This window comes from Triticum dicoccoides, chromosome 2A, assembly GCF_002162155.2.
Source record: "Triticum dicoccoides isolate Atlit2015 ecotype Zavitan chromosome 2A, WEW_v2.0, whole genome shotgun sequence".
NCBI classification, from domain to species: Eukaryota; Viridiplantae; Streptophyta; class Magnoliopsida; order Poales; family Poaceae; genus Triticum; species Triticum dicoccoides.
In genome coordinates, this window is record NC_041382.1 from 291,761,678 (window position 1) to 291,770,842 (window position 9,165).

Genomic DNA, 9,165 nt, shown 5'->3' on the forward strand with positions numbered 1-9,165 from the left:
AGTGTTGGTCCAACCTGTCAGCTGCCGGTGACCACCAGGGGCAACTCTGGGCTGGCCTACCCGTACCTAGGACAATTTGAGTGCGCCCTGAGAAAGAGATATGTGCAGCTCTTATCTGGATTTGTCGGCACATTCGGGCGGTGTTGCTGGTTTAGTTTTACCCTGTCGAAATGTCTTGTTGTACCGGGATACCGAGTCTGATCGGAACGTCTCGGGAGGAGGTCTATTCCTTCGTTGACCGTGAGAGCTTGTGATGGGCTAAGTTGGGACACCCCTACAGGGATTTGAACTTTCGAAAGCCGTGCCCGCGGTTATGGGCAGATGGGAATTTGTTAATGTTCGGTCGTAGATAACTTGAACCTTAACTTAATTAAAATACATCAACCGCGTGTGTTACCATGATGGTCTCTTTCCGGCGGAGTCCAGGAAGTGAACACGGTGTTGGAGTTATGCTTGACGTAGGTTGCTCTAGGATCACTTCTTGATCATAGATTTTCGATCGTGCTTTTGCCTTCTCTTCTCGCTCTCATTTGCGTATGTTAGCCACCCTATATGCTAGTCGCTTGCTGCAGCTCCACCTCATACCTTTACCTTTCCCATAAGCTAAAATAGTCTTGATCGCGAGGGTGCGAGATTGCTGAGTCCCCGTGGCTCACAGATACTTCCAAAACCAACTTGCAGGTGCCGATGAGCCCGTGCAGATGACGCAACCAATCTCAGGAGGAGCTCGATGAAGATCTTGTTCTTTGTCTGGTTTCGTTCTAGTTGATCAGTAGTGGAGCCCAGTTGGGGTCGATCAGGGACCGTGTCGCATTTGGGGTTCTTCTTTTATTTTGGTTCCGTAGTCGGACCTTGATTGTATTTGGATGATGTAATGCTTTATTCATGTATTTGTGTGAAGTGGCGATTGTAAGCCAGCTATGTATCTCTTTCCCTTATGTATTACATGGGTTGTGTGAAGATTACCTCACTTGCGACATTGCTTTCAATGCGGTTATGCCTCTAAGTCGTGCTTCGACACGTGGGAGATATAGCCGCATCGAGGGCGTTACAAGTTGGTAATCAGAGCCTTCCCCGACCTTAGGAGCCCCCATTGCTTGATCGTTTTTAGCAGCCGAGTTGTTGTCTAGAAAAATGTTTTGAGTCATTTAGGAATTATATATCGGAGAGTTTAGGAATTCTTTTTACTTCCCAGTCTCCTCATCGCTCTGGTAAGGCATCCTGATGTAGAGTTTTGACTCTTCTATTCTCAAATTTCACTAAAAAAAATTTAGGGTCACGCGGGTATCTTGGAATCGTTTCGATGGTTTTATGACGAGAACATTGTCTTGGTGCCTCCTGTCAGGGGTTTTGTGGAAGTGTCCCGGGGAGTTGAGCTCTGAGGTGTTGTCGTCATAATTTTATCGTTGCAGTTCTGGAATACCTGAGTTTAGTACGCCGACATCGAAAATCTCTTTTATGCAGTTCGTTGGTGAGATAACCTCGACGCCACCCAGTACTGGGGCGGGAGTTCGGGAGTATCGCCATAACTTGTATAACGGATGCTTTTCGAAGGTTGAGGTAGATGATTTCCAAAGGTTTCTTGGTTATGTGTTGAAGGATGGATACAACTGGATGTAGGATTTGCTAGTTTGGGTGAGATATTATGCTTCCCCTGTATCCCCAACACCTGATTGCATAACCGGAAAGTTTCGGGAGTCTATAAGTGGGAATTCAAGTAGCTCTTAGGATATCTTTCCGACAGATGTATGATATGAAATTGGGGTTCGACGTCTAGTGGTCCGCCTATTCACGGTCGGTTTTACAGTGGTCTCGTTGTGTCTTAAAGAGTCCTTGGCTATGCCGACTCGGGGACGCTTCGTATGTCATGTGCACTGCCTTGTACATGATGGTGCTGTACGATCGAGCCCGTGTAGGCCCCACCACGAAAACTTCGGACAAAATCTCTATCATATGTTTGCTCCGGCTTATTTTGCAAGCCAATCCTTTGTGCTATTTTCAGTTGTGGTATTCGAGTTGCTTCAATGTCAAATGTTGATTCCATACCTTTTCTAAGCGGTGTTCTCATGTTCCTATGAGAATACTAATCCTTCTTGAACATCGAGATTGTCTTGTCAATCCTTTTTCACCGACGTGTTTCTCTTCAAGTGGATCCGATCTTTTCAACATCCGCAAGATCCAATCTCAGCTTTCTCAATGGTGTTCGTTTCACCCATCCCAAGTTGTCTTTGTTTTCCCACCCTCCCACCCTTGTTTCTCATAGGACTCGGATTTCTTTATCGAGTATCCATCTTATTGATGTGAAGTCTCTCCATTCTTCTCCATCAATGTTCTTACCCGGTGATGCTCATGAAGATTTTAACGAAGTTTCTAGTTCACCATTATTCATTCTTTTTCTTCTCCGGTAGATTTAATTCAAGCTTTGGTATTGAGCTTACTCCTTTTCTTTTTGCCCAATGCCTATTTATGCCGGTGCACCTCTTAATTTTGCCCACTTGCTATTCTTTTGTTCCGGAGTGCTAAAGATATCTCAGAAGATTCGTGTTTCCACTCTTAATCCGTTCAAGCTATTTTGAGGATGTTATCTCATTCAAGCCTTTTAATTCAACCGGTGCAATCTCTCCTTTAATCATTTCAATGGTGTTTCTTTGAGTGGGCCCTAACCCACAGGTCTTTTCCCAGGATCTTACCCGACTCTTCTCTTTTCCCGGTGTTACTCTCAAATTCTTTTCCAAGTTTGACGTAAGAACGATTTATCATCAGTCAAATGCCCTTGTCCAAGATCTTTCTAATTCTTTTCATCGTTGGCTCAACTTTTCCATTCTTCATTTGGGTGTGCCTCAATAATTCTTGGTGGTGTACTCGTCGTCATTCTCGGATGTTGAAGACCGAAGAAGAGTTTCTCTTTAATCTTGCTCCATTCTCTTCATGATTCGTGATTCTAGCTTGTTGCCATACTCTCATAATTGTTTTTGATTGTCAGAATTCTTTTCACCTATCCGAAGCAATTCAAGAGTCTTTTTAGTTTGTTATCCGGAGTCCATCATCTAAGATTTGTTCATTCTCACCTTTCAGCTCTCTTCCTCTAAATCTTACCGGTGCATCGTCCAAGTGATCTCTAATCAGTTCGTGATCTCTTTGTTCTCATGGATCTAAATTCTCTCAAGCATCTTCGTTTATTTGCTAATCCTTCCTGGTGTTTCTTAATGTTTTATGCGGTCTTTTTCAATTCTTACGGTGGTTCTTTCAAGAGTTCCTCTTCCTTCATTTATCATATCAATTTATTTGTTATTTCAATCCTACCGGTGGTGCATTGAAGACCTTCCCAAGTTTGCGCTATATCTATCTTAATCCTTTCAACGAGAATAAGTAGTATGCCAAATCCATTGCTTGTCATCAATTTAATTGATGAAGGATGAGCATAACATAATTCTTATTCTTGATTCACCCAAATGTTTAATTTCCTATTCTAGAGGCTAATCAAATTCTCGGTTTCATTTGTTTCATCTTTCTTTCCCGGAGTTCCAAGCTCTAATTGTCACGGAGATCCATCTAAATCATTACAAGGTTTCACCTTGTGTTTTCAACTTCTCTTTCTTTTCGTTATCTTTTGTTTACCGGAGTTCTTCATGAAGGTTCTACATGATGGTTCATCTATGATTTAATTCCTTCTCCAACTTTTGTCATCGAGATTCTTTTCTAAGAAGCTCAAGCATTCTTCATATTGTAATCCGGAGTGCAATTCTTTCTTCCGTATTATTGAAGGTGGTATTATGCCATTCTAAATAATTTGAGTTCATGTTTCATAACTCACATGTTGTTATGAATGAGGTATGTTAAATCCATCAACCTATTCGTTGGAATTATCTTGGGTTATATTCCACCTAAAGCTTTCCCTAAGGATTGTTGCTATCTATGGTGCTTATAAATGATCCAATGTCTTCTTCTATCCTCCCGGTGAAATAAACTTCTCATCTCCTTGTTGTTATCAATCTAATATATCGTTTCCGTTAGTGGCACAATTTCACCTCATACTTTTGAGATGTTTTTCCATAAGCCCACTACAAACTTATTCGTTTTGTCGTTGGTCTTTCCCAACAACTCTGTTTTAACCTTCTTGGAAGGGTGCCTTCCAAGATCATTTGTGGCAGAAGTTGGCCTTTTCTTCTACATTCTTTTATTCCAATGATCTATCTTCTATTATTTCTTCCGAAGGCATTGTGATGTTTCACTCTTCGACCCATCATTCCATTTTGTCAAATATCATGTTCTTTCCTTTTGCTTATCCATTCAACCGAAATGTCGTGTTTTCATTCAAGTTCTCTCATCTCATCAAGTTTTTTCCCCTCTCTTTTCAACTCGGGCCCCGTCTGAAATCTTTCTTACCCCTCGCACCATTCTTTCAATAGTTCCGGAGGGAGTATGTTTGATCTCATCAAGTATCCTCTCATCTTGTCAAGTTCATGTTCTTTTCCTTCCATTTTCAGTCGGAGTGCTTCCCTAACTATATCATTCTTATTCCTTCTCTATTTTGTTTTGACTAGAGTGGCTTCAATGTCTATCTTGTGACTTAAGCTTGCCTTTTTCGTCGTATTTCTGGTTCCTTGTCCAACAAAGTGATTTCATTTCGTTCATCTCCATTGTATTTTTTCTTTCAATTTGTTCAACCTCTCAAGGTTCATGGTTTCACTCGTTTGTCAAAGAAGTGACTTAGTTTTTTACTGCTTATCTTCCTCTTCCGTTGTCCCTCTGGTGCCATTCTAGATCTCGGGACGAGATCCTCTCGTAGTGGTGGAGTGTTGTAACGCCCCGTGACCGATGTGCCAGGTGTCGTCCAGTTATTCGTTGTTGTTGCCATGTCATTTGCTTGCGTGTTACATTTCATCTTGTCATCATGTGCATTGCATCATCATGTTTTCAAAACCTGCATCCGTCCGGGTTTCCCCAGTTCCGTCTGTTGTCCGTTCTGAGCCCAACCACACTCGCACGCGCCCGCGGCATGTCCGAAATATTATTTTATTAGTGGCCGAAAAATGTTCTCGGAATGGGTTGGAAGTTGGCATGTTGTCTTGTTTTAGTGTAGATAGACCGCCTGTCAAGTTTCATCGCCTTCGGAGTTCATTTGATAGTCCAACCGTTAAATATAGCGGCAATAGTAGCCGGTCTAACGTCGGACGTTTTCGGTCTCCGGAAACAGTTGCCGGGCTGCACTCCTCTCCTCTCATCTCAGCCCAACCTCTCTTCACAGCCCACTAGCCCCCCTATCTAACCCCCCTCTGCCCCGGGTCATCCGATCGAGATCGAACGGCTCCGGAACGGACTAAAACCCCCAACCCTAGCTCCTCCTGCTATATATAGCAGCCCTCCTTGCCATTTTTGGCCTTCTCCTTCCTCCCCCTTGAAATCCGTGCCCCAATCTTCAACCAGCCGTCGCCCACCTCCATTTCCGTGCCACTCCAGCCCCTCCTCTCCACTTGGCACCGCCCCACAGGGCAGACCTCCACCTGCGCCACCGCCAAGGGCCACTCTCGCGCCTCCACCTCACCCCTTGGTCTCCCCGCGCCGCCACGAAGCCCATGGGCTTGCCAGGACCCGCATCGGACCCTGGGAAGCCCATCTAGGCCCAACCTGCGAGCCCCGCGCCCCTGCTCCAGGCCGCCGGCGCCTCCCCGAGCGCTCCTCCTCGCCCGCACCTGCATCGCCGTCCCACACCGTGCAGCGACCCCGCCGCCGGTGAGCTTCGCCGCCGACCCCAGGTAGAGCCCCCGTCGCCTTCTCCTTCTCCTCTCTCTCTCGCAGGTCTCACCATCTCTCTCCCCCTCTGCCTGTAGAGACGCCATGGCTTGGATCTGTGTTGCCGTCGCCGAAGTCCGTCGTCAGCCGCCCGATCCGGCCTCCCCGTTGTCGGATCCGGGAAGCTCACGCCGCCCCGCGTCCATTCTGGCCGGATCCCGTTCCTCCTCGACCCCGCTGCACCTCCGCACCGCCGGAGTTCGCCGCCGTTGCTCCCTGTATGCGAGCAGTATGAGACGCGCCCGATCTGCCTCAGTTTCTCGTCAACGCTTACGCGTGGGCCACGCCCAACCCAAGGCCCAGCACCCAGCCGGCCTGCCCGGCCTCCTCTCCACCGACCGGGCCGAGGCCCATGGGTGAGCCGCCCCCTCTCCTTTTGCACTGTTGACCCATGTGCAGTTTCGGCCCATAGCCTTTTTTCCCAGATCTGCGATTTAACGATTTTTCCTGAGACTGCAGTTTTACAGAAAAGTCCCTCATGTTCATGCATATAATAACTCACAATTCGTGCATCGGATTAAAATGATTTATATATGAAAGTTGCTTAGAATTTTGTCTAGTTTAATAATATGCAACTTTCATCCATGTTTAAAATGTTTAAAATGTTGTTTGTTTAATTTTGCATAAATGCCATGTTTAAATGATTTAATTCATAACTATTCAACCGTAACTCGGAATTTAATAAACTTTATATGTAAATGGGGTAGAATTTGGCCTAGTTTATCATGGTGACATTGTTTTGCATGGTAAACAACTCTAAAATATGGTTTAGGGCAGAACAGGACCTAATCTAATATATGCACATGAGGAGTTTCCGGATTTGTTGTTCGTGCTTCCGGCCTCATTTAAACTTGACTAGATAGGTAGTTTACTTTGCTTCACCTCTTGCCATGTTTAACAACATTTAATATTGTTGGGTACATAAACAAGAGAGAACTAAATATTGTTCGTGTGTTGGTTGTTTACTATATTGTTTGCTCCTTTCCGGTGTTGCTTCTTCGGGTTGGTTCCGATTACGTAGCGTTTGTGAGGACCCGTTCGTCTACGTCCGTTTGTCTTCTTCATGGACTCGTTCTTCTTCCTTGCGGGATTTCAGGCAAGATGACCATACCCTCGAAATCACTACTATCTTTGCTTTGCTAGATGCTCGCTCTTTTGCTATGCCAATGCTACGATGTCTACCACTTGCTTATCATGCCTCCCATATTGTTGAACCAAGCCTCTAACCCACCTTGTCCTAGCAAACCGTTGTTTGGCTATGTTACCGCTTTGCTCAGCCCCTCTTATAGCGTTATTAGTTGCAGGTGAAGATTGAAGTTTGTTCCTTGTTGGAACATGGAGATGTTGTTCCTTGTTGGAACATGCTTACTTGTTGGGATATCACAATATATCTTATTTAATTAATGCATCTATATACTTGGTAAAGGGTGGAAGGCTCGGCCTTATGCCTGGTGTTTTGTTCCACTCTTGCCGCCCTAGTTTCCGTCATATCGGTGTTATGTTCCCGGATTTTGCGTTCCTTACGCGGTTGGGCTATAATGGGAACCCCTTGACAGTTCGCCTTAAGTAAAGCTCTTCCAGCAATGCCCAACATTGGTTTTACCATTCGCCACCTAGCCTTTTTTCCCCTTGGGTTTCGCAGACTCAAGGGTCATCATTATTTTAACCCCCCCGGGCCAGTGCTCCTCTGAGTGTTGGTCCAACCTGTCAGCTGCCGGTGACCACCAGGGGCAACTCTGGGCTGGCCTACCCGTACCTAGGACAATTTGAGTGTGCCCCGAGAAAGAGATATGTGCAGCTCCTATCGGGATTTGTCGGCACATTCGGGCAGTGTTGCTGGTTTAGTTTTACCCTGTCGAAATGTCTTGTTATACCGGGATACCGAGTCTGATCGGAACGTCTCGGGAGGAGGTCTATTCCTTCGTTGACCGTGAGAGCTTGTGATGGGCTAAGTTGGGACACCCCTGCAGGGATTTGAACTTTTGAAAGCCGTGCCCGCGGTTATGGGCAGATGGGAATTTGTTAATGTCCGGTTGTAGATAACTTGAACCTTAACTTAATTAAAATACATCAACCGCGTGTGTTACCGTGATGGTCTCTTTCCGGCGGAGTCCGGGAAGTGAACACGGTGTTGGAGTTATGCTTGACGTAGGTTGCTCTAGGATCAGTTCTTGATCATAGATTTTCGACCGTGCTTTTGCCTTCTCTTCTCGCTCTCATTTGCGTATGTTAGCCACCATATATGCTAGTCGCTTGCTGTAGCTCCACCTCATACCTTTACCTTTCCCATAAGCTTAAATAGTCTTGATCGCGAGGGTGCGAGATTGCTGAGTCCCCGTGGCTCACAGATACTTCCAAAACCAGCTTGCAGGTGCCGATGAGCCCGTGCAGATGACGCAACCAAGCTCAGGAGGAGCTCGATGAAGATCTTGTTCTTTGTCTGGTTTCGTTCTAGTTGATCAGTAGTGGAGCCCAGTTGGGGTCGATCGGGGACCGTGTCGCATTTGGGGTTCTTCTTTTATTTTGGTTCCATAGTCGGACCTTGATTGTATTTGGATGATGTAATGCTTTATTCATGTATTTGTGTGAAGTGGCGATTGTAAGCCAGCTATGTATCTCTTTCCCTTATGTATTACATGGGTTGTGTGAAGATTACCTCACTTGCGACATTGCTTTCAATGCGGTTATGCCTCTAAGTCGTGCTTCGACACGTGGGAGATATAGCCGCATCGAGGGTGTTATAGGTGGGGCCCGGAGGGAGGTGGAGTTGGCGGAAGCGACGGGCAGGACGGGTGATCCAAGAGATCCGGTGGGGGCGGGCGATCCGAGGTAGTGGATATGGGTGGGTGCAGTTGCATGGGATCATTTGTGGATGTGACGGCGTGTGGCTGTGGTGTGGGGGCGTGTAAGGAAAAATATGTTCGTAAAAAATAACGTGGCGTGAAACTATAACTCGGCGGGTCGCTAGATCAAAACACCTATACCCCTTGTGCTCTAGCAGATAGCCAAGAAACACGCAGCGAGTGGAGCATGGCGCAAGCTTCTATGGCGTGGTGGCGGAGACATTGGGGAAGCAGAGGCAGCCGAAGACACGCAAGTGATCGTATGTGGGATGGGTGCCATGTAAGAGGAAGTAGGGTGTGTTGGGGTGAATGGCACGGGAGGATGTCGGTTTAGAAGATAGGTGGCACTATGTAATGCTTCGACCCAAAATGGGGGTGGAAGAGTGGCCTGTTGTAAAAGAGTGCGTACGATGTCGTTAGTGGTTCGGATGAGCCGTTCAGTCTTGCCGTTTTGAGGAGAAGTGTGGGGGCAAGAAAAATGGTAGGCGATGCCGTTAGAGGAGAAGAAGTGACGGAGTGATGTGTTAAT